This window comes from Eschrichtius robustus, chromosome 2, assembly GCF_028021215.1.
Source record: "Eschrichtius robustus isolate mEscRob2 chromosome 2, mEscRob2.pri, whole genome shotgun sequence".
Classification (NCBI taxonomy): Eukaryota; Metazoa; Chordata; class Mammalia; order Artiodactyla; family Eschrichtiidae; genus Eschrichtius; species Eschrichtius robustus.
Window position 1 is genome coordinate 138,861,412 of NC_090825.1, and position 23,080 is coordinate 138,884,491.

Consider the following 23,080-nt stretch of genomic DNA (forward strand, 5'->3'; position numbering starts at 1 on the left):
AAGGTTTTAGGAAAGTCAGTTTGTCTGACATGTTGCTGCACAACTCTGCTTACGATTTTCTTTTCCTAACTGCTGAGCTGCATTTTACTTCAAAAACATAAAAGCCAGAAAATGACAGTAGAACTAATCATGTTAGATGGTCCATGGGCTCTCCCTACATTCCCACCACCACCACAGATACGTTCCCAACAACTAACACAAGTCTGTGTGTTTTTTCTGAAGTTCCAGAGACAACTAAAGTAAGTCACTGTAAAGAAAAAGAAATTTAGACATGGATACTCAACACAATTTTTTTCAGAGTCTAAGGGAAGGAATTTTAAATAAATAGTTAGCTATTGAATATTTACAGGGATCCTCTTAAAGGATGATCCACAGTCTCTATCTTTGTTTCTCTGTAAGTCCTTCCTCATCTTTCCATCCTCAAAGATGCAAATCCGTACCCTTATTTTGAAGAAATGCTCAGTCTTGTCATAGGGTCCATTGCCTTCCCCTATCCATGTCTCACAGTAAAACACAATTACACATTCTAGTACATTTTCTGAAGAGTTTTCCTTCTATAAAAAGGGGGCAAAGACCTCCAGCAAAACACTGCACAGTGGAAGAGTTTTGACACTCCATATCTAGTTGATCTCAGTGGCTTTTAGTACATTGGGTTCTTTCATTAGGCAGCTCTCTAAATGTTATGGACTGAATGTTTGTGTTGTGGTTGCCAAGGGGGAGGGCAGGGGGGGAGAGGGATGGACTGGGAGTTTGGGGTTGGTAGATGCAAACTATTACATTTAGAATGGATAAATGACAAGGTCTTACTGTATAGCACAGGGAACTATATCAAATCTCCTGTGATAAACCATAATAGAAAAGAATATTTAAAAAGAATGTACATATGTGTATAACTGAGTCACTCTGTTGTACAGCAGGAATTAGCAGAACATTGTAAATCAACTATATTTCAATTAAAAAAAAAAATCACATGTTGAAATCCTATCCCCCAATGTGATGGTACTAGGTTTGGCCTTTGGGAGGGAATTAAGTAATGAGGGTGGAGTCTTCACGAATGGGATTAGTGCCCGTATAAAAAGACACAAGGGAGCTTGCTTTCTCTCTCTGTACTCTCTGCCATTGTGAGGATGCCATGAACTATGGTGGCACGCTGATCTTAGACTTCCAGCCTCCAGAACCGTGAGGAATATATTTCTGAGAAGCCACCCAAGCTATGGTATTTGTTATCTCAGCTCAAATCGACTAAGACACCAAACATACAATATTTACTGTGTCCCTACTACATGCCAGGCCCTATTCATTTTGAAGGGTCCACCACCAATATAAGGTAAAGATATGCCCCTTCACACTTTCAACTATCAGAACACAGTATACACACACACACACCTGCAAATACACTTCATGGAAAAACAATACTTTCCCAAATGTAAATTTCTCTGCAAAAGTTTCCCCTGCCCACAGTGCAGATAGCCTTTTACATTTCAATACAGGGCAAGTGGACTGAGTTCCTCTATATGCACTGTCTTGTTCATACCCAGTCAGGCTATACTTCTGCCTAAGAAACTAGCAGATAATGGCATGTATATGCAACATAAACATCTGCCTCCCATAACCACTCCTAGGTACAAATGAGTTGAAAAAAAAAAATTGAAGTTATCATTTTTTTGTTTCTCCTTTTACCATTGTCCAAACTCCCCCTGCCCCCACTTCCGCACAACTGGTTTCAGTAGGCAGAAGGGGAACAGAAAGGGGTAAAAAGGATGGGCATTCCTTCCAGTTATACAAATATATACCATGTATATATATGTATATAAATACGCACATATACATATACATGTATTTACATAGTCAAACTTGATGTGTCTTAAAATAAAATGTAACATGTTGTCAGAGGAAAGCTCTTTCCCAAATGAAACTTTGCAAGATGGATTTTTAAAGTAGGATCATACTGCAGTCACTGGGTTCTTGAAAGGTGACCTTCACCCACAACTACATTAGTCAGCAATTCAATTTTCTCAGTATCTTAAAGAGGTGATAATAGCTGCAAATTGTCCTGACACATGCTACCAGCTGCTTCTTTAAAACAACAGTTACACAACTTGCTTTCTCTCAATTTGAATTTTTTTTTAAAATGTTCTTCTTTAACAGTTGTTTTACATTTTCAAACTCAAGTTTGGAATTGAAAGTTGGGAACTCATACGTACAGGAAGATCCAACAGCCAGTCTCAACTAAGCATATTAAAGCCACTTTTACGGATACATAATTGCACCTTTTCTCAATCTCATTATTTCTTAGATAACTTGAAATGCTATCCTATTTGATCATGTTTATATCATTTGTCATTGCTATTTCACACTACATCTGAAATAACACCACATTTTTTCATAGAATGTTCACATCTCTCATTTCTCGAAAGCCTCACAACAACTGTGAATATGGTAGGTGGGGTGGGTAATATTAACCACAGTTCAGAGTAGGCGAAATGGAAGCTTAAAGAAATTAGAGTGTGAATATTCTCAATAACTCTGTCTTGAGTCCCCATTCTTCCATTATCCAAAGGAACTCGTGTACTATATAATCATACATTCAACACAACTTTATGTGATAGCCTCATAAAATTCTAACTTTAATTCCTCCTGTTTATCTGAGCGCCAAGCTTGTGATTCCAAATGTCTCTTGTCCATTTCTTGTTGTATATTTGACCATAATTCAAACTGAACTGAACATCTCCTATGACCTTTTTCTCCTTCACTAATTCCTACTGCTAGCACCTCCATATCCCGCTCTGACTTAAAAATCTTCAGATTTTTAGGGATTCTCCCGTCCCTTTCCACAAATAAAATTAGTGTGAGGTCATCCAACTCCTCCCCTCAGAAATCTTCAGTAGCTCCCCATTTTCTACCACAATTAGCTAAAACTTCTCCCAGGTCTTTAGCATCCTTGAATAACAGGTTGAAATCATCTTCTCTACCAACTTCATTTTCAGTTGCTACCCATCCCTTGTCCTGGTTCTAATCAAATTTGCATACTTGACTGCCTTGTGAAGATACTAGAATCATTCTCGAATGTCTACCTTTTATGTTTTTCTTTTTACCAGAAATACGTTCCACCAATGACTCAGTCATCACTATTTTTTCCTTGTATGGCTACTAAAATTAATGTCTATACCAAAATTTCAGCTATTCAACATTTTGGTATGATTTATTACTTGTTTTCTGAAATTTTTCTCATCTTTGAAATTCTTAAAGAAAATATGAAAATAGATAAGTTGAATTTTATATACCTTCCCAAGTACCCTAGCCCAGAGATTAGACACACTCAAGCAATGTGGGTGGCAAGGGTAGTTCTGAACTAGAAATCTGCAAGCTTAGCCTACTAGCTTGTAGTGTGATTTTGGATAACTCATTTAACCTCCTGGATTGCAAGATCTCTATCTACAAATATAGGAATAGTAAAATAGGGGGGGGAAATCCCTCAAAACTCATTTCCTGCCCATCTTCATGATTCACCCACTGAATTATTCCCATCAGCATATAAATAGTGATATCACCATCACCCAGACCCCTCACTGCCTTCCACCAACCACCCCATTTTTCTGATGCCCTTTATGGCAAGGCTGCTCAAAAATGTTATTCCATTCTTTTTTTTTTCACTTTCTTTTTTTCCTCAACCCATTCTAATCAGATACTTTGCTTTTTGCACACTAGTAAACGATGTGTGTTAAGGTAACAAATTATCTCCATTCTGCCAATCCAGTGATCAATTCTTAGTTCTCATTTGACTGAATCTATTAGCAGCATTTAAAATTACAGATCACTCTATCCTTCTTTTTTGTTTGTTTGGGGTTTTTTTCTTCCAGTTTTATTGAGCTATAACTGACATACAGCACTGTATAAGTTTCAGGTGTACAGCATAATGATTTGACTTACGTACATCATGAAATGGGTACCGCAATAAGCTTAGTGAACATCCACCATCTCCTATAGATACAAAACAAAAGAAGTAAAAAAAAAATTTCCTTGTGATGAGAACTCAGTATTTACTCTCAACAATTTTCATATGTCACATACAGCAATGTTAATTTTATTTATCATGTTGCACATTACAGCCTTAGTACTTATTTACCTTATAACTGAAAGTTTGTATCTTTTGACCACTTTTATGCAATTCCCCCTCCCCGGCCCCTCGCCTCTTGTAACCACAAATGTGATCTCTTTTTCTATTATGCATTTTGCTTGTGTACTTGTTTTTGAAGTATAATTGACCTACAACATTATGTTAGTTCCTGTTACAAACATAGTGATTCCATATTTTTGTACATTTCAAAATGATTGCCATGATAAGTCTAGTTACCATGTCACCATGCAAAGATATCACATAATTATTGACTATGTTCCCCAAACTGTACATTTCACACCAGTGACTCATTCATTTTGCAGCTAGAAGTTTGTACCTCAATCTCCCTCACCTATATCTCTCTTGAGAGAGAAAAGTCCTTCTTGAAATACATGCTTAGCCTGCCTTCTAGAATACCACACTACTCTGAGTCTTTCTCTTACCTCACCTTCTCCTACCTCTTATCTACCAAGGCTCTATCCTCAGCCCATTTCTCTTTTCAACATACATTAATTCACTAGACACACATTTAACTTTAATATCATCTACACATATACGCTCAAACCTATATCCATTTGTAACCTTTCATTTACACTCCAGATTCATATACACTGCTTATTAAACATCACCACTTGGATGTCTAATAGGCATCTCACTTTTAACATGTCCAAGATAAAATCCTTTAACAAAACTTGCTCTCTTTAAAATCTCCAAATCTTCTCTTCCCTTACACTTCCCCATCTCAGTAAGTGGCAATACCTCTCCTTCCATCAACAAGGTCAAAAGCATTGGAGACTTTCTTGACTTCTCTCTTTTCCCCAACCTACACATCTTACCTATTAGCAAATCCTATTGATTAAACTTCTGACACTTATCCTGATTTCATTCTCTTCTCACCACCTCCATCATCACAACCCTAGTAGAAGCAAGGATGCTACTGGCCTAAAATTGTCATTGTACAAAATTTTTAAAGGTACCCACTTGGGGCAGGAATATCATTGGATGAGAAAATGGGGCATCTATGAGATTTAGAAAAAATATGCCCCTCCTGTGATCACATGGCTTGGCAACAGATGACTTTGCAAGGATTGGAAAAGGCTCTCCTTCCTCTAGGTGAAAACAACCCTTGCCAGGGCGCAAGGCTTGGAGAGCAGAGCTCTAGCTGTATTTCAGCCCCTACTTGATCCTCATCCTGCAAAACTGTGCTTAGCAGCCCTGAGTCCAAGCCACCACCACCTCTCACCTAGAAAACTGCAATCACTTCCTGTTCACCTCCTCGCTTCAGTAGGTGTCCCGCCACATCCAGTTCTCCAGAAAACTTCCAAAGTGGCATTTCTGAATTATAAAGCTCACAAGGACTCTCTCCTTGACCAAACTTGAGTCAGCTCCTCCCACCCCTCTTCTCCACTAGGCCCCAAACTTAGGCTCTGTCCTTGGCCTGCTAAGTCCAGTTTTAGCAAGAAACCTGCTGGATCAGTTCAGTGAGACTCCCCCACCCTCAATATCTAATCAAATTCCTCACCCCCTACCTTTGGTTCTGTTGACCCTTGATATCTTACCGCTCTGGCCAGCCTTTAGCAAGAATCCTGTCAAAGCAGTTTGGCCAGAACACTCTTTACCCCTGATGTTTCCTCTTAGGAATTTTCTATCTACTGACCCCCACGCCCAGCTCCTTGGCTACACATCCATACTTGTCCATATTGTATCGGGAGTTGAGCCCCATCTCTCTCCCCCACTGCAAAATCCCCCTTGCAGAAGTCTCCTCTTGAATAAAACTTTTCTTATCATCTTTAACCATTGCCAGGAAGAATTTTTCTTGAACAAAGTAGATCTCAGCACACCCTGACTCAAAGATCGCCAATGACTTCCCAATCACACTCAGAATAAAATGCAAACTGCTTACCATGGCCAACAAGGCCTGGCATGATATCACTCTTCCTCTTTCTTTGCTTCATCTCTCTACATTTTCTGCCATATTCACTCCTGTCTAGCCATGAAGCTTTCTTGCTGTCTCTCCAGCCCACCAAGCTTATTCTGCCCTAGGTCTTTATAGCTGTTGCTTCTTGTACCTATAATCACCTTCTCTAAGAACTTTGCAAATATTGCTATCTCAATTTACCCCAGTCCTCTTTAAAAAGTTCCTTCCTGAGTGTCTTTTATCTAAAATAGCACACACACACAAACTTTCACTCTCTATCCCCTAGCCCACTTACTTGTTTTCATAGAATTTATTACAATATGATATTTTTTATACTCATTCATTTTTTTATTATTTGTTTTTCCTTCTAAGTTGTATAGTTGCTAAAGGGGAAAGTATCTATCCTATCACTATATCCTCCAATGTCTAGAACACAGACTGGCACTAGTGGATACTCAATACTTGTTGAATGAATGAATGATAATTACCGTGCTTATAAACCAATTTTACAACTGTTTATTGACATTGTTTTATTTAAATTGAACGTCTTTGTTACTTACATGGCTATATTTTAAATGAAATTTTTTTCATTTAAATTAGAAAATGAAAATAACTAATTAGCAGTAGCATTTGACACATAGAAGGTAATCTGAAAATGGATATATTGAAAACAAAAGAGTATTTATGGCATTTCAGTTAGCTATTATTGTAGTCAAAGACTCTGCATGTGGACCTTCCTCTGTTAAAAAAGATGACAAGGTATTGGAGAAGTGATAAGAACTCACCAGCACCAAACTGAGAGTTTCTCCTCCTGAGTAAATCAAAACAATCAAGAGAAAACTAAAAAAAGAGAAAACCTTTTTTACTTATGAGATTCAAAGTAATTAAATGCCATGTCATTATACTACTTAAAATCATCACACATGTCATCAGTAGGCAACTTTTCACTAACTGGGATGCCCTGCACTAGGTAGTTAAGCCCTTCACACCTCTCACTCTGTGAGGAATAAAAGCAGCTTGCCCAGGGTCACACAACTGTTCAGGGTGTACTAATACTTGGAACCAGATTTTCTGATCCTGTCTCATGGCTCTGTCCACTAAATTAATCATCTCCCCCATCTGACATCAAAACTATAGTTGCCATCTTTCTATACACCTGTAACGTGGCTTTGGCCTTCCCTAAAGTGATCAAATATTCCCAAGTCTCTGGCCATGAATTGCACTCAAAGCTTACCCATGGGTTAAATCAAGGTCTAGGAGAATAACAAATTTTACAATCCTTAATGCAGAGTCAATTACACTGCTCTTTTTTTAATAGCTTACATCATCTGCATATGTGAAATGAAGTTGATGTGCAGTCAAAATGACAGAAACAGATGCTTCTGCCATCACTTAATATGAAACATAATTTTCCATGCTGGTGAACAGAAGGCTATAGGTACAAAGGGTCTTACATTTTAGAATCCACTGAGTATAAAATGTCTCCAAACTTTTCCCCAAACACGTTTTGTTTTGTTCATTGAATGCTATACATTCCTATATTGGTTTAGGTTATAAACCCCACTGCTTAATGGTTGTCCACTGGTTGACAGTCTCACTCCTGCTTCTAAGATATAAATATCCAGATGGAAAACCTGAGCTTCTGACCACCCTGAGCTTGATAAACACTCGTTCATTACAAATGGTTGTCATAGCAATAAGCAGAGTATTACAAAACCAAGATAGAATAATACGTTCACATAAAATTTAGATAACTTAAAATATCCAATCAACGATCTTTAAGGTAAAATTCTACATCTGCTATAGTATAATGGTGATTTAAATGCCCATATTCAGCAGGTTTTCCAGCCTTAGTTTATTCATTACTCAACAGTCATTTGTTGTTAGGAAGCAACATAATATGGTGAATAGGATAAGAAATTTGGTAATATATACTGCTGGGTTCGTATCCTGCTTCTCCCACTTACTGGTTCTATGGCCTCGGATTAGACACCTGGCTCTCCTGAGACTCTGTTTCCTCTTCTACTTTAGAAATGATTATACCTTTCAAGACTGTTGTAGAATTAAATTAAGTAACATGTGAGTCCAGTGTTTGACAGCTACTAGGCAGCTAACAATCAACCCCTCTTCCTTCCCTCGAGGCAGCCTCTCCTACTATGTGCTGTTATATGTATAAACACAAAGATAGAGGGTAGAGTTGTTGACTCAAGAGTTCACAGTATAAAAAAATTCAAATTCTTTTCTACCTTAGGGCCACACATAGGATTTCTCAGCCTAGGAAGCTGGACACAATTCTACTCTCCTCTGATATCTTGTTCCCTTGTCACATTCAGATCTTAATCTAAATGTCATCTCTGAAGAAGAGTCTACCCTGACTACCCCCTAACACATACAATGAGTCTTAATTCCAACAACCCATTTCTTTCTTTCATGGTTTTTATTACTATTTATATAATCATTATATGTGTGTGCGTGTGTGTATTTTCCTCCACTGCTTGATGTAAGAGGGCTGGGAACACATTTTTCTTATTACTAATACCCCTAGTTCCTTGTCTAATGCCTGGCACTTAGTAAACACTCAAAAATATTTGTCCAATAAGTGAATAAAGTGTTGAACAATAAAAACACATCTCTTTCACTTATGAAAATATTCTAAAGTAAAAACAAATATTAAACAACAAATTAAAAAATAATTGTCCAGCTATAATTGAGATAAGAATATAAAATAGGGAAAAGATGCTAAGGATATTCATTTTTGAATGAAGACATATCTATAATATAATTTGATGAGCACTATAATCAAGGAATGTTCAAAGTGCTTCACAAACAAAGATGATGGAAAGATTTGTTCTAACTAAACAGAGAGGGTAAACCTGAGATTTCATGGAGTAGCTGACATTCTGACCTAAGCCTTGAAGAATAAATATAATATGGTGAAAAGTGGAAAGGGTAAGAGAGCATTCCATGATAGAGGTCTCACAGTAAACAAACAACTTCTAACAATATTTGTCAAAAGGTAGAAAGGAATGTTAAACGGGGTAAAAAGAGAATCATAGATCAAAAGTAACTTAATAGGGACACCTTCAGGTTCAGCTCTGACATGTAAAGAGTTTGGCAGTCATCATTCCCATCCTTATAAAAAAAAAAAAAAAAGTGGACATATGGACAAACTGAAAATAAATGACTTTTCTTGGACTATTCAAAGAACCGAGTTTGCAGAGTAAACCACCAGCCTGAAATCTCAAGGGATAGACTAATCTGGAGAGACAAAGTCAACGATCGGCTCTGTGCTATAAATTTAAATCATGTATGATTTCCTAGGGCTGCTGTAACAAATTACCACAAACTTGGTAGCTTAAAACAGGAGAAATTTATTCTCTTACAGTTCTGGAGGCTAAATGTCTAAAACCAAGGTGTGGATAGGGCTATCCTCCCTTTGAAAGCTCCAGGGAAGGATCTTTTCTTGCTCCATCCTTCTTTCTGGTGGTTGACAGCAAATCCTGACATTCCTTTCCTTGCAGCTGCATCATTCCAATTTCATCCTCTGTCTTCACATGGCTGCTTTTTCTCTGCATGTCTCTGTGTCTTCCCTCTATGTGTTGCCTCTCTATGCAATATAGATAAGCTGAGATTTTTTTCCAAATCATCAAGTTCTGGTTCCTTTTACTTAGCAATTCCTGCCTCAATTTATCTCGATTCTCTCACATTTTACTATAATCAGAAATCTTCCTCTCCTTTCTCTTATAAGGACACCAGTTATTGGATTTAAGGCCCATCCTAACCCAGTAAAACCTCAGCTGAACTTGATTACATCTGCAAAGACCCTATTTCCAAATAAGATCACTTTCACAGGTACTGGGGTTAGGACTTAAACCTATCTTTTTGGAGGGAAACAATTCAACCCACCACAGATTACCCTCTGGACCCCAAAATTCATATCTTTCCCATATGCAAAATACATTTAACCCATCCCAACATCCCTGGAAGTCTTAATCCATTTCAGCCTTACATCTAAGTCCAAAATCCCATCTAAATATCATCAACTCAAAAAATCTCAAATCTCATCTAAATCATCTAAATTAGGTAGGGTTGAGACTCTGCCTATAATCCCTCCTGGGGCAAAATTCCTCTCCATCTGTGGCCATGTGAAACTAAAAATAAGTTATCTGCTTCCAAAATACAATAGTGGGACAGGCATAAGGTAGGCATTCCTATTCCAAAATAGAGAAATTGGAAAGAATAAAAGGTATTGGTCCCAAGTCTAAAACCCAGGAGGGCAAATTCCATCAAGTTCCAAGGCCTGAAAACAATCTTCTGTGGCTCTGTGCTTTGTCCCCTCTGTTCACTGCCCATTGCAAGGCCCCCTCCTCTGCTGCCCTTGCACTGGTATCCCTTCCCTCTCAGCTGATAGCTCTGTCATTTGAGTCATTCTTTCCTTTTCTTGAAGGACAGAACATGTTTGCAACTGAATAGCTTGATTGGCTCATTCCCTGCCTGTAGAATCCCAGAAGCCTGATAGTCTTCCATCATTTTATCCCATCTTTGTCCCTTCAATCCAAACTGGCAGTGTTTTAGGTGGCATAACATTCTCAAAACCTTTGTGGGTCTTCTGAGTATTTCAAGAAGATCCACATCATAGACATGAGAATCCTCCACAGGTCCTGCCTAGAAAACTAAACCTCTATTCCTGGCTTCTGCTGAGATGGTTGCAATCAGCCATTATGTGATCCATGAATCACATGCCTAACTCACCAGCAGAAGGTTGCCCAGCTACACACCTGGCACTCCCTCTAGAACATGTTTTAGCATCTCTTGCAATATAAATAGGCTGAGACTTCTCTAAATCACCAAGTTCTGGTTTCTTTTTGCTTAATAATTCCCTCCTCAACTTATCTTTTTCCTCTCACATATTACTATAATCAGCAAGGTGAACAGGCCATGCCTTCAATACTTTGTGCAGAAATCTCCTCAGCTAAAATATCCTAGTTCACTGCTTACAAGTTCTATTTTCCACCCAACAGTACAACACAATTCAGCCAAGTTTCCTGCTACTTTATAACAAAGATTACTTTTCCTCCAGTTTCCGATAACATTTTCCTTATTTCCATCTGAGAACTCAGTAGAAACACCTTTAACATCCATATTTCCATTAATAGTCTCTTCAAGGCAAGCTAGGATTTTTCTACCAGGTGCTTCAAAATTCTTCCACCCTCTCGCATTACCCAATCCAAAGCCACTTCCGTATTTTGAGATATTTGTTACAGAAGCATCCCACTTGCTAGTACTAGATTCCTAGGGTTGCTATAAAAAAATTATCACAAACTGATAGCATAAAACAAAAGAAACTTATTCTATCACATTTCTGGAGGCTAGAAATCTAAGGTGCCAATTCAATGTATCAGCTGTGCCATATTTCCTCAGAAAATTCTGGGTAAGATTTTTTCTCTTTCTCTTCCAACCTGCTAGTGGTTTAGTGGTTGCTGACAATCCTTGGCTTTTTTTTTTTTTCTTTCTTTCTTTCTTTTTTTTTTTGGCTTGTAGTGACATCACTAAATTCGATTCAGCTATCCAGCTGTTTTCCTTCTGGGTGTATCTGTGTGGGAGATCCACCCCTCGTTTCTTCTAAAAAGACAGCAGCCGAAAAAATTTGAAGAGATTATAGTTGAAAACTTGCCCAATATGGGAAAGGAAATAGTTAACCAAGACCAGGAAGCACAGAGAGCACCATACAGGAAAAATCCAAGGAGAAACACGCCAAGACACATATTAATCAAGCTATCAAAAATGAAATACAAAGAAAAAAAATTAAAAGCAGGAAGGGAAAAACAACAAATAACATACAAGGGAATCCCAATAAGGTTAACAGCTGATCTTTCAGCAGAAACCCTGCAAGCCAGAAGGGAGTGATATTTAAAGTGATGAAAGGGGAAAACCTACAACCAAGATTACTCTACCCAGCAAGGATCTCATTCAGGTTCGACAGGGAAATTAAAACCTTTACAGATGAGCAAAAGCTAAGAGAATTCAGCACCACCAAACGAGCTTTACAACAAATGCTAAAGGAACTTCTCTAGGCAGGAAACACAAGAGAAGAAAAGGACCTACAATAACAAACCCAAAACAATTAAGAAAATGGTAAGAGGAACATGCATATCGATAATTACCTTAAATGGAAATGGATTAAATACTCCAACCAAAAGACATAGACTGGCTGAATGGATACAAAAACAACACCCGTATATATGCTGTCTACAAGAGACCCAGTTCAGACCTAGGGACACATACAGACTGAAAGTGAGGGGATGGAAAAAGATATTCCATGCAAATGGAAATCAAAAGAAAGCTGGAGCAGCAATTCTCATATCAGACAAAATAGACTTTAAAATAAAGACTATTACAAGAACAAAGAAGGACACTACATAATGATCAAGGGATCAAACCAAGAAGAAGATATAACAACTGTAAATATTTATGCACCCAATACAGGAGTGCCTCAATGCATAAGGCAAATGCTAACAGCCATGAAAGGGGAAATCGACAGTAACACAATCATAGTAGGGGACCTGAACACCCCACTTTCACCAATGGACAGATCATCCAAAATGAAAATAAATAAGGAAACCCAAGCTTTAAATGATACAGTAAACAAGATGGACTTAATTGATATTTATAGGACATTCCATCCAAAAACAACAGAATACACTTTCTTCTAAAGTGCTCATGGAATATTCTCCATGATAGGTCATATCTTGGGTCACAAATCAAGCTTTGGTAAATTTAAGAAAATTGAAATTGTATCAAGCATCTTTTCCAACCACAACGCTATGATACTGGATATCAATTACTGGAAAAAATCTGTAAGAAATACAAACATATGGAGGCTAAACAATACACTACTTAATAACCAAGAAATCACTGAAGAAATCCAAGAGGAAATCCAAAAATACCTAGAAACAAATGACAATGAAAACACGATGACCCAAAACCTATGGGATGCAGCAAAAGCAGTTTTAACAGGGAAGTTTATAGCAATACAATCCTACCTCAAGAAACAAGAAACATCTCAAATAAACAACCTAACCTTACACTTAAAGCAATTAGAGAAAGAAAAACAAAAAAACCCCAAAGTTAGCAGAAGGAAAGAAATCATAAAGATCAGATCAGAAATAAATGAAAAAGAAATGAAGGAAACAGTAGCAAAGATCAAAAAAACTAAAAGCTGGTTCTTTGAGAAGATAAACAAAATTGAAAAACCATTAGCCAGACTCATCAAGAAAAAAAGAGAGAAGACTCAAATCAATAGAATTACAAATGAAAAAGGAGAAGTAACAACTGACACTGCAGAAATACAAAGGATCATGAGAGATTACTACAAGCAACTATATACCAATAAAATGGACAACCTGGAAGAAATGGACATATTCTTAGAAAACACAACCTTCTGAGACTGAAACAGGAAGAAATAGAAAATATAAACAGACCAATCACAAGCACTGAAGTTGAGACTGTGATTTAAAATCTTCCAACAAACAAAAGCCCAGGACCAGATGGCTTCACAGGCGAATTCTATCACACATTTAGAGAAGAGCTAACACCTATCCTTCTCAAACTCTTCCAAAATATTGCAGAGGGAGGAACACTCCCAAACTCATTCAACGAGGCCACCATCACCCTGATACCAAAACCAGACAAAGAGGTCACAAAGAAAGAAAACTACAGGCCAATATCACTGATGAACAGAGACGCAAAAATCCTCAACAAAATACTAGCAAACAGAATCCAACAGCACATTAAAAGGATCATACACAATGATCAAGTGGGGTTTTATCCCAGGAATGCAAGGATTCTTCAATATATGCAAATAAATCAATGTGATATACCATATTAACAAACTGAAGGATAAAAACCATATGATCATCTCAATCGATGCAGAGAAAGCTTTCAACAAAATTCAAAACCCATTTATGATAAAAACCCTCCAGAAAGTAGGCATAGAGGGAACTTACCTCAACATAATAAAGGCCATATATGACAAACCCACAGCCAACATCTTTCTCAATGGTGAAATACTGAAAGCATTTCCACTAAGATCAGGAACAAGACAAGGTTGAACACTCTCACCATTATATTCAACATAGTTTTGGAAGTTTTAGCCACAGCAATCAGAGAAGTAAAAGGAATAAAAGGAATCCAAATCGGAAAAGAAGAAGTAAAGCTGTCACTGTTTTCAGATGACATAATACTATACATAGAGAATCCTAAAGATGCTACCAAAAAACTACTAGAGCTAATCAGTGAATTTGGTAAAGTAGTAGGATATAAAATTAATGCACAGAAATCTCTTGCATTCCTATACACTAATGATGAAAAATAGGAAAGAGAAATTAAGGAAACACTCCCATTTACCACTGCAACAAAAATAATAAAATACCTAGGAATACACCTACCTAAGGAGACAAAAGACCTGCATGCAGAAAACTGTAAGACACTGATGAAAGAAATTAAAGATGAAACTAACAGATGGAGAGATATACCATGTTCTTGGATTGGAAGAATCAACATTGTGAAAATGACTATACTACCCAAAGCAATATACAGATTCAGTGCATTTTTCACAGAACTAGAACAAAAAATTTCACAATTTGTATGGAAACACAAAAGACCCCGAATAGCCAAAGCAATCTTGAGAAAGAAAAACGGAGCTGGAGGAATCAGGTGCCTGGACTTCAGACTATACTACAAAGCTACAGTATTCAAGACAGTATGGTACTGACACAAAAACAGAAATATAGATCAATGGAAGAGGATAGAAAGCCCAGTGATAAACCCACGCACATATGGTCACCTTATTTTTGATAAAGGAGGCAAGAATATACAATGGAGAAAAGACAGCCTCTTCAATAAGTGGTGCTGGGAAAACTGGACAGCTACATGTAAAAGTATGAAATTAGAACACTCCCTAACACCATACACAAAAATAAACTCAAAATGGATTAAAGACCTAAATGTAAGGTCAGACACTATCAAACTCTTAGAGGAAAACATAGGCAGAACATTCTATGATATAAATCACAGCAAGATCCTTTTTGACCCACCTCCTAGAGAAATGGAAATAAAAACAAAAGTAAACAAATGGGACCTAATGAAACTTAAAAGCTTTTGCACAACAAAGGAAACCATAAACAAGACGAAAAGATAGCCCTCAGAATGGGAGAAAATATTTTCAAATGAAGCAACTGACAAAGGATTAATCTCCAAAATTTACAAGCAGCTTATGCAGCTCAATATCAAAAAAACAAACAACCCAATCCAAATATGGGAAGAAGACCTGAATAGACATTTCTCCAAAGAAGATATACAGATTGCCAACAAACACATGAAAGAATACTCAACATCACTAATCAATAGAGAAATGCAAATCAAAACTAAAATGAGATATCACCTCACACCTGTCAGAATGGCCATCATCAAAAAATCTACAAACAATAAATGTTGGAGAGCATGTTGAGAAAAGGGAACCCTCTTGCACAGTTGGTGGGAATGTAAATTGATACAGCCACTATGGAAAACAGTATGAAGGTTCCTTCAAAAACTAAAAATAGAACTACCACACGACCCAGCAATCCCACTACTGGGCATATACCCTGAGAAAACCATAATTCAAAAAGAGTCATGTACCACAATGTTCACTGCAGCTCTATTTACAATAGCCAGGACATGGAAGCAACCTAAGAGTCCATCGACAGATGAATGGATAAGGAAGATGTGGCACATATATACAATGGAATATTACTCAGCCATAAAAAGAAACAAAATTGAGTTATTTGTATTGAAGTGGATGGTCCTAGAGTATGTCGTACAGAGTGAAGTAAGTCAGAAAGTGAAAAACAAATACCGTATGCTAACACATATATGTGGAATCTTAAAAAAAAAAAAAGGTTCTGAAGAACCTAGGGGCAGGACAGGAATAAAGACGCAAACGTAGAGAATGGACTTGAGGACATGGGGAGGGGAAATGGTAAGCTGGGACGAGGTGAGAGAGTGGCGTGGACTTATATATACTACCAAATGTAAAATAGATAGCTAGTGGGAAGCAGCCGCATAGCACAGGGAGATCAGCTCAGTGCTTTGTGACCACCTAGAGGGGTGGGATAGGGAGGGTGGGAGGGAGATATAAGAGGGAGGAGATATGGGGATATATGTATATGTATAGCTGATTCACTTTGTTATAAAGCAGAAACTAACACACCATTGTAAAGCAATTATACTCCACTAAAGATGTTAAAAAATAAATGAAGTAATTTTTAAAAAAGACAGCAGCCATTGGATTTATAGCCTACTCTAATCCAGTATGATCTCTTCCTAACTTGATTATATCTGTGAAGACCCTAATTCCAAACGTGGTCTCATTCACAACTACAGATGTTAGCAAGAACTGAGGTGAGCTAGAGAGAGCTGAGTTGCCAAGTTTTGGAGTAGCCAAGTAAAACAACAAGCCGGATGAAAGTAACAGTCGAGTTTTTAATCATTTACTGCCCCATAGTATAAGCAAGAGCCTAAACTAGAGAAAACAATGACTTCCCCTCTGTTCTGTTTTCCCCATGGAATGGTTCTTGTGGAGAAGCAAATAGATCAGCACAGACATAGGGAGGTTTCTCACTGCTGAGAGAGCCCCCAACCAAAACCCCCTGCAGTTTTTTGGACCTGGGGGCCAGAGGGTGAGTGAGGGGAAAGGCTAGTAATGGAAAAGTACTGAGTACTGTCAGAGTAGAGAAAAAGTGTCTTCAAGGTACCCTCCCATGAGTAAGGAGGTTTTGACAGTTGTTCCTGAGGAAAGCCCCAATACAAAAGCTTTTGAATGCAGGCTCCTAGGCTAGGAATGCAGATATCTGTAAAAGGATGGTCCTTGACTGAAGCTTCCTAAAGAGACTTCAGTTCATTGATTGTGCACCCCCAAGTCTGGTGTGGGGAGGTCAGATTTTCCTTGTGAGGCATGGCAGCTAAAGCCTTTGTAATTGTCTGTGTTTAGGCCTGAAAAATCACATGCAGGTTTTTGACCAGGAGATGGATTCCTCAAGGACTTGAGCATATCTTTTTGGAGGGGGCACAATTCAATCCACTACTAATGGTAATTTGGACATTGCTGGAGGGTGAGTGGTCTAGTATGAGAGTAAGAAACTCCTGAGGCTGCAGTCTTAAGGCTTCACCTCCAGGAATCCCACCAGATGTTCACAGCAAAGATCTAAGAAAGATCCTCTCTTGGCTCTTGCAGGAAAGAGGAATATTAATCAACATGAAATACACCCCAAGTCTTCTTCATAACAAAGGCCTTCTCTCCAAAGAAAATTACTTTTCCAGACTCTTATCCTAGTTGGGGAAAGGGCATTCCTCCCACTCCAGCTCCCAGGAACCTTACTGTTTCACCTAAGGGGAAAAAAATTATAGTCAACAGGGCTCAAGGCTTCAAGGAGATAAACTGGGAATGCTGTAGCCAAGCAAAAAGATAAGGGACAGTGAGGGTAAAATGTATACTACTGGAAAACCAAGTGTGAAGGTCATGGGCCCAAGACAGGGAGTCACCAGAGGCTGAAATTTAATCAGAAGATTACAGAATGCTCCCCCTCCCCATACCTTACCACACCACCAAAGAGACTCCAGAATAATAACCATGGATTACAGCTGAAAGAGCTATAAGACAGACTCTCTCTGTGAAGGGATACTCAGGAAAGTTCAAAGTCAAGAGAGAAGACAAAAGCAAAGACCCAGAGGAATTTGAAGTCTTTTGCACCTATAACTATAGCAATCATTAAATATAGCCCAAGTCCTAGGCAGGTTACTATAAATCCTCCCACCAAAGGCCCATTTACCTTTGGTTCTATTGCCTGATATCGTAGCTATCACAAAATATTATAAGCATGCCTAAAGCTAGAAAAACGAGTGAAGAGACAAAGCAATCATCTAAGCCAGACTCAAGTATGACACAGCAGGTGGAATTATCAGACAGAGAATTTATAATAACTATGATTAATACATTAACAGCTTAATGGAAAAATAGAGTACATGTAAGAAAAGATGGGTAATGTAAGCAGAGAGATGAAAACTCTAAGGAAGAATCAAAAGGAAATGCTAGAAATCAAAAACACAATAGTGGAAATGAAGAATGCTTTTAATGGGCTCATCAAAAGACTCAGCATAGCCAAGAAAAGAATTAGTGAACTTGAATATAGGTTGATATATAGTGCAAAGAGAGAAAAAAGAAGAAAAAAACAATAGAACATACAAGAACTAAGGGACAATTACAAAAGGTGTAACATACACATAATTGGAATACCAGAAGGAGAAGAAAGACAACAAAGAAGAAGATATTTTTGAAAAAATAATAACCAAGAATTTTCTAAAATTTATGACAGATACCAAACCACATATCCAGGAGGCTCAGAGAATAGGAAGCAGGATCAATACAAAAACAAAACAAAACAAAACAAAACAAAAAATCCAAAAAACAAAAGCAAAAGTGACCAAAACATATAAAATCCACAGTTAGGTATTTCATATTCAAGCTACAAAAAGCAGAGACAGAGAGAAATATCTTAAAAGAAGCCACAGGAGAAAAAAAATCTCACCTCTAGAGGCAACAAGAATAGGAATGACAGCAGACGTCTCCACAGAAATCATGCAAGCAAGAAGAGAGTGAAAAGAAATATTTAAAATGTTGGGGAAAAAGACACATAAAGGACTTGCATCCAAAATATACAAGGAATTATTAAAATCACCAATAAGAAAAGAAACAACCCAAATTTTTAAAAAGCAAATGATCTGAACATACATCTCACCAAAGAAGATATGTAAGTACATAAGCATATGAAAAAATGCTCAACATCATTTGTCATTAGGAAAACACAAATTAAAACAATGAGGTACCACTACACACCCACTGGAATGGCCAAAATACAAAAATCTGACAAAACCAGTTACAGCCAATAGGAACTCTCATTCATTGCTGATGGGAATGCAAAACGGTTAGCCACTTTGTAAGACAGCTTACAAATTTCTCATAAAGTTACACATAGCCAAACAATACAACCCAGCAATCATATTTCTAGGTATTTAAGCTACTGATTTGAAAACTTATGTCCTCACACCAAAACCAGCACATAAATGTATATAGCAACTTCATTCATTAGCTTCCAATCTGGAAGCAATCAAGATGTCCTTCACAGGTGAATGAATCAGCAAACTGTACTTGTTATCTCACCCATACAATTTGAGCAATAATAAGGAATGAACTACCAAGACATAAAAAGATATGGATAGATCTTAAATGCATATTTCTAAGTGAAAGAAGCCAGTATGCATACTATATGATTCCAACTATATGACATTCTAGAAAAGTCAAAACTGTAGAGACAGTAGAAAAAGGTGTGAACCTTAATGTATGCAAACTTTAAAAAATCATTTAGGAGGTCAGGGATCACAGGATGGAATACAGTATGTAACAAAAGAATCCAACAATATTGCAAATATATGAAACAACTTCACTAAAGAGGATTGGGGAGAAGATGCTGACTTAAGTAACTTTAGAAATGAGTGGAACTTGTAATACTAACAGCAAAGGGAACCGTACATAAGCACGGTACTCCAGTTGATAAAGTATCGAAAGCTTCCTACATGGGTATGAGCTAACAATTCTGAAATTATACTGTAATTGAAAAATTAAGTAAATAGATCATGGATGGCAGGAGCCAGGTTTCTCACTGTTGGAATGGGAAGCTAAAGATAATCAAGGGGAGAAGACTAGAATAATCCACATGGTAATGGCTCAGAGTAGGAAATATCATATGAACTCATGTTTAGCTTAATAGAGATACAGATGGTTACAACATATAAATATTTATAGATATGTGTATACACACACATATATTTCCTTGGTCTATCAGCTGAGAGGGCCTAGAGGCCAGGGTATCTAGCACCCAGATCTTGGTTTCCAACACCATTCTCCAATGACAGGAACCAGGGCCCTTTGGAGAAATGGCTGATCCTAGGAATATGGCAGGATACTCACAAGATGAGCCTGGAGCACTTTGTAGTGCCAGAAAGCAAGTGTTAAAACACTCATACATACACACACACATACACACAATGATGGGGGTATGTCAATAGGAACAGGACCAACTGAAAGAGCTCCCACTGGTCAAAGCTGGAACAATTTGAGCAACAAAATAAAGTAATACTGGAGTACAATGCAAACTATAAAATGCATATTCATCAATCCATACTGATATCAATAAAGGATTGAGTAAGTAAATAAGGGAAAACAGACAAACCCGTTCAGAAGAATTCCAAAGAGGTCTGTAGACACTGCCCCCTCAAGGACATGGAACACAAATCCCCACTCCTTAAGTACAGGCTGCTCATAGTGGCTTTTCCCCAAAGAGTAGAGTACAAAAAGAGGGAAAAAGAATAACTTTACAGTGGAGAAATCTGGCAAACATTGACTGCCAGGAGATCAAGGTAAACATCAACAGTGATAACTCGTATTGATAGTGTGTTCCCTTGATAGGATGTGATGAGAATCAAACTTTACCTCTGTGGCCTTCCTCCCAAGAACACAATGCTCCAGGCTAATCATGAGGAAAACAGACAAATCTCAATGGAGGGATTTCTACAAAGTACCTGACCAGTACTCCTTGAAATGGTTAAGTACATTCAAAACAAGGAAAATCTGAGAAACTTTAAGAGCCTGAGGAGACATGAATGACAACTAACGTGGTATCCTGTTTGGAACCCTGGAACAACAACAACCACAAAACACAATGAGTTAAAAATGAAGAAAATCTCTATGAGTCTGTTTCTGTCTTGTAGATAGGTTCATTTGTTGTTGCCAAGGGGGAGGAGGGCGGAAGAGAGATGGACTGCAAGTTTGGGGTTGGTAGATGCAAACTATTACATTTAGAATGGATGCAACAAGGTCCTACTGTATAGCACAGGGAACTAGATTCAATATCCCGTGATAAACCATAATGGAAAAGAAAATTTAAAAAGAATATCTATGTGTGTATAACTGAGTCACTTTGCTGTACAGCAGAGATTGGCACAACATTGTAAATTAACTATACTTCAATTAAAAAAAAAAAAGAAAAGACTCCGCACTTCCACTGCAGGGGGCACAGGTTCTATCCCTGCTTGGGGAAGTAAGATCCCGTGTACCCCACAGCACAGCCAAATTAAAAAAAAAAAAATGAAGGAAATCTAAATAAAGTCTGGACTTTATTTAATAATAATGTATCAATAGTGATTCATGAATTATGACAAGTACATGATTCTTATATAAGATATTAATAACAGGGAAAACTGAATGTGGGGGTATATGGCAACTCGCTAAACTACCTTCACAATTTTGCTGTATATCTGAAATTATTCTAAAGTTAAAAGTTTATCTCAAAAATCATTAAATATTTTCAGTGGTCACTCATGAACAATATCCTCCATATACCACCACAACCCTCCCTCGACAACACTTCCAAATAGGTACAGAAGAAAAAGACTAGTAAAACTCATAAATAGTGATGCCAAAGCAACTGTTCCTCAAAACCACATTCTTATCTTCATTCTTTCACTCACAAAAATGTTCCACCATCCTCCTGAGAGCCAGAGAAAAGCTTTCTCTTGGCAAGAAAGGCGAAAGGGAGAGCAATGTTCACCAATTTACTTTAAAAATGTGACTCCTTTACTTCTATAAAGTCACCATTTTTGTTCTGACACTTTGGGTTACCCATCCACTAGGTATTATGCCCATTTTCTTATTTTCCGGCACAGTCTGCTTTGCATTATAAAAGCTGAAAGCATCAGATTCTCACCTTCTCAGATACTTTTAAAAGTTCAGAGTTGGACATTGTGATAGGATCCTGGGGAATTCTGTTTAGAGGCTTCGGGAATAGTTTGACTTCCAAATCAAAAGATATGTGAGGAGAAACTCCCCATATTTCCTCTTATATATATGGATGTACTTGTATGAGGACATGATGTCTGAAGCTACAGCAGCCATGTAGCAACCATGAAGGGATAACCCTAACAGTGAAAATCAAACCACCAAGAATGGTGGTTCTCTAAAGGGTAGAAAAGCATCATCCTTCGACAGCATCAATGAGCTTCTAAACTTGCTAATCCTAAAATCTGCCCCAGGTCCAGAATCCTTGTTAAATGGTTAATAAATATCCTTATGGCTTCTAATTCTTTTATCTATATGTTTTTACTTAGAGAGGAGAGCCCTATAACTGTTACACATCTAATTATACTGTTCCATAAATTTGCTCTTCCCCACACCAACTTATGTTTGTCTACCTGAACATGACCTATGTTATTCAAAGTCCAATGAAATTTTCAACACCTGACAATCTCATTCCAAGAGAAGATAGCCCTGCTCTAGTTCATTAACCTTTACTATCTACAGCAGTCGTTCAAACTGCTTGTTGCTCAAAAGAATTATTTGAGGAACTCGTTAAATATTCAGCTTCCCAGACTCTACTTCAGATTTACTAAATCAGTCTCTGAAAGAAAGAAATCTGGAAATTTGCATTTTTAACAGGCTACTCAAATAATTGTGGTAATCCTCTAAATTTAGGAAGCACTGGTCCATACTGCACTGATACTTAGTTGATATGTTCATTATCTAACACCATAACCAGGTTTGTAAGCTTCTAGACAGCAGAAACTAAGCCTTAAGTCACATGTTTTAGTTTTTCTGGCATATTTTCTGCATTCTTCTGGGGTAGTATTACTCAAAATCATAGCCCAAGTCCATGTCAGGTCTAGAGATTATTTTAGGTGGAGCATTATACATTATACAAAGTGGATGAATGTGATATGCTTATCTTAAAGATATGGCCTGAAATCTAATCTCAAAGCAGTCATTAAGAAGTAGCAGGGGTGGAATGTCCTATAAATATCAATTAAATCTATCTGGTCTACTGTGTTATTTAAAGCTTGTATTTCCTTATTTACTTTCTGTTTGGATGATCTGTCCATTCGTGTAAGTGGGGTGTTAA

At 37.6% G+C, this 23,080-nt stretch overlaps 1 long non-coding RNA gene across 1 annotated transcript in view; it reads right to left on the minus strand.

Annotated features, from left to right (window-relative positions):
• Positions 1–23,080, minus strand: part of LOC137758573 (uncharacterized) — a 334,245-nt gene that overhangs the window by 59,171 nt on the left and 251,994 nt on the right. Inside the window, exon 6 of the long non-coding RNA XR_011073020.1 lies at positions 3,935–3,981. This is a non-coding gene — a long non-coding RNA (uncharacterized lncRNA). The remainder of the gene's footprint in view (positions 1–3,934; positions 3,982–23,080) is intronic.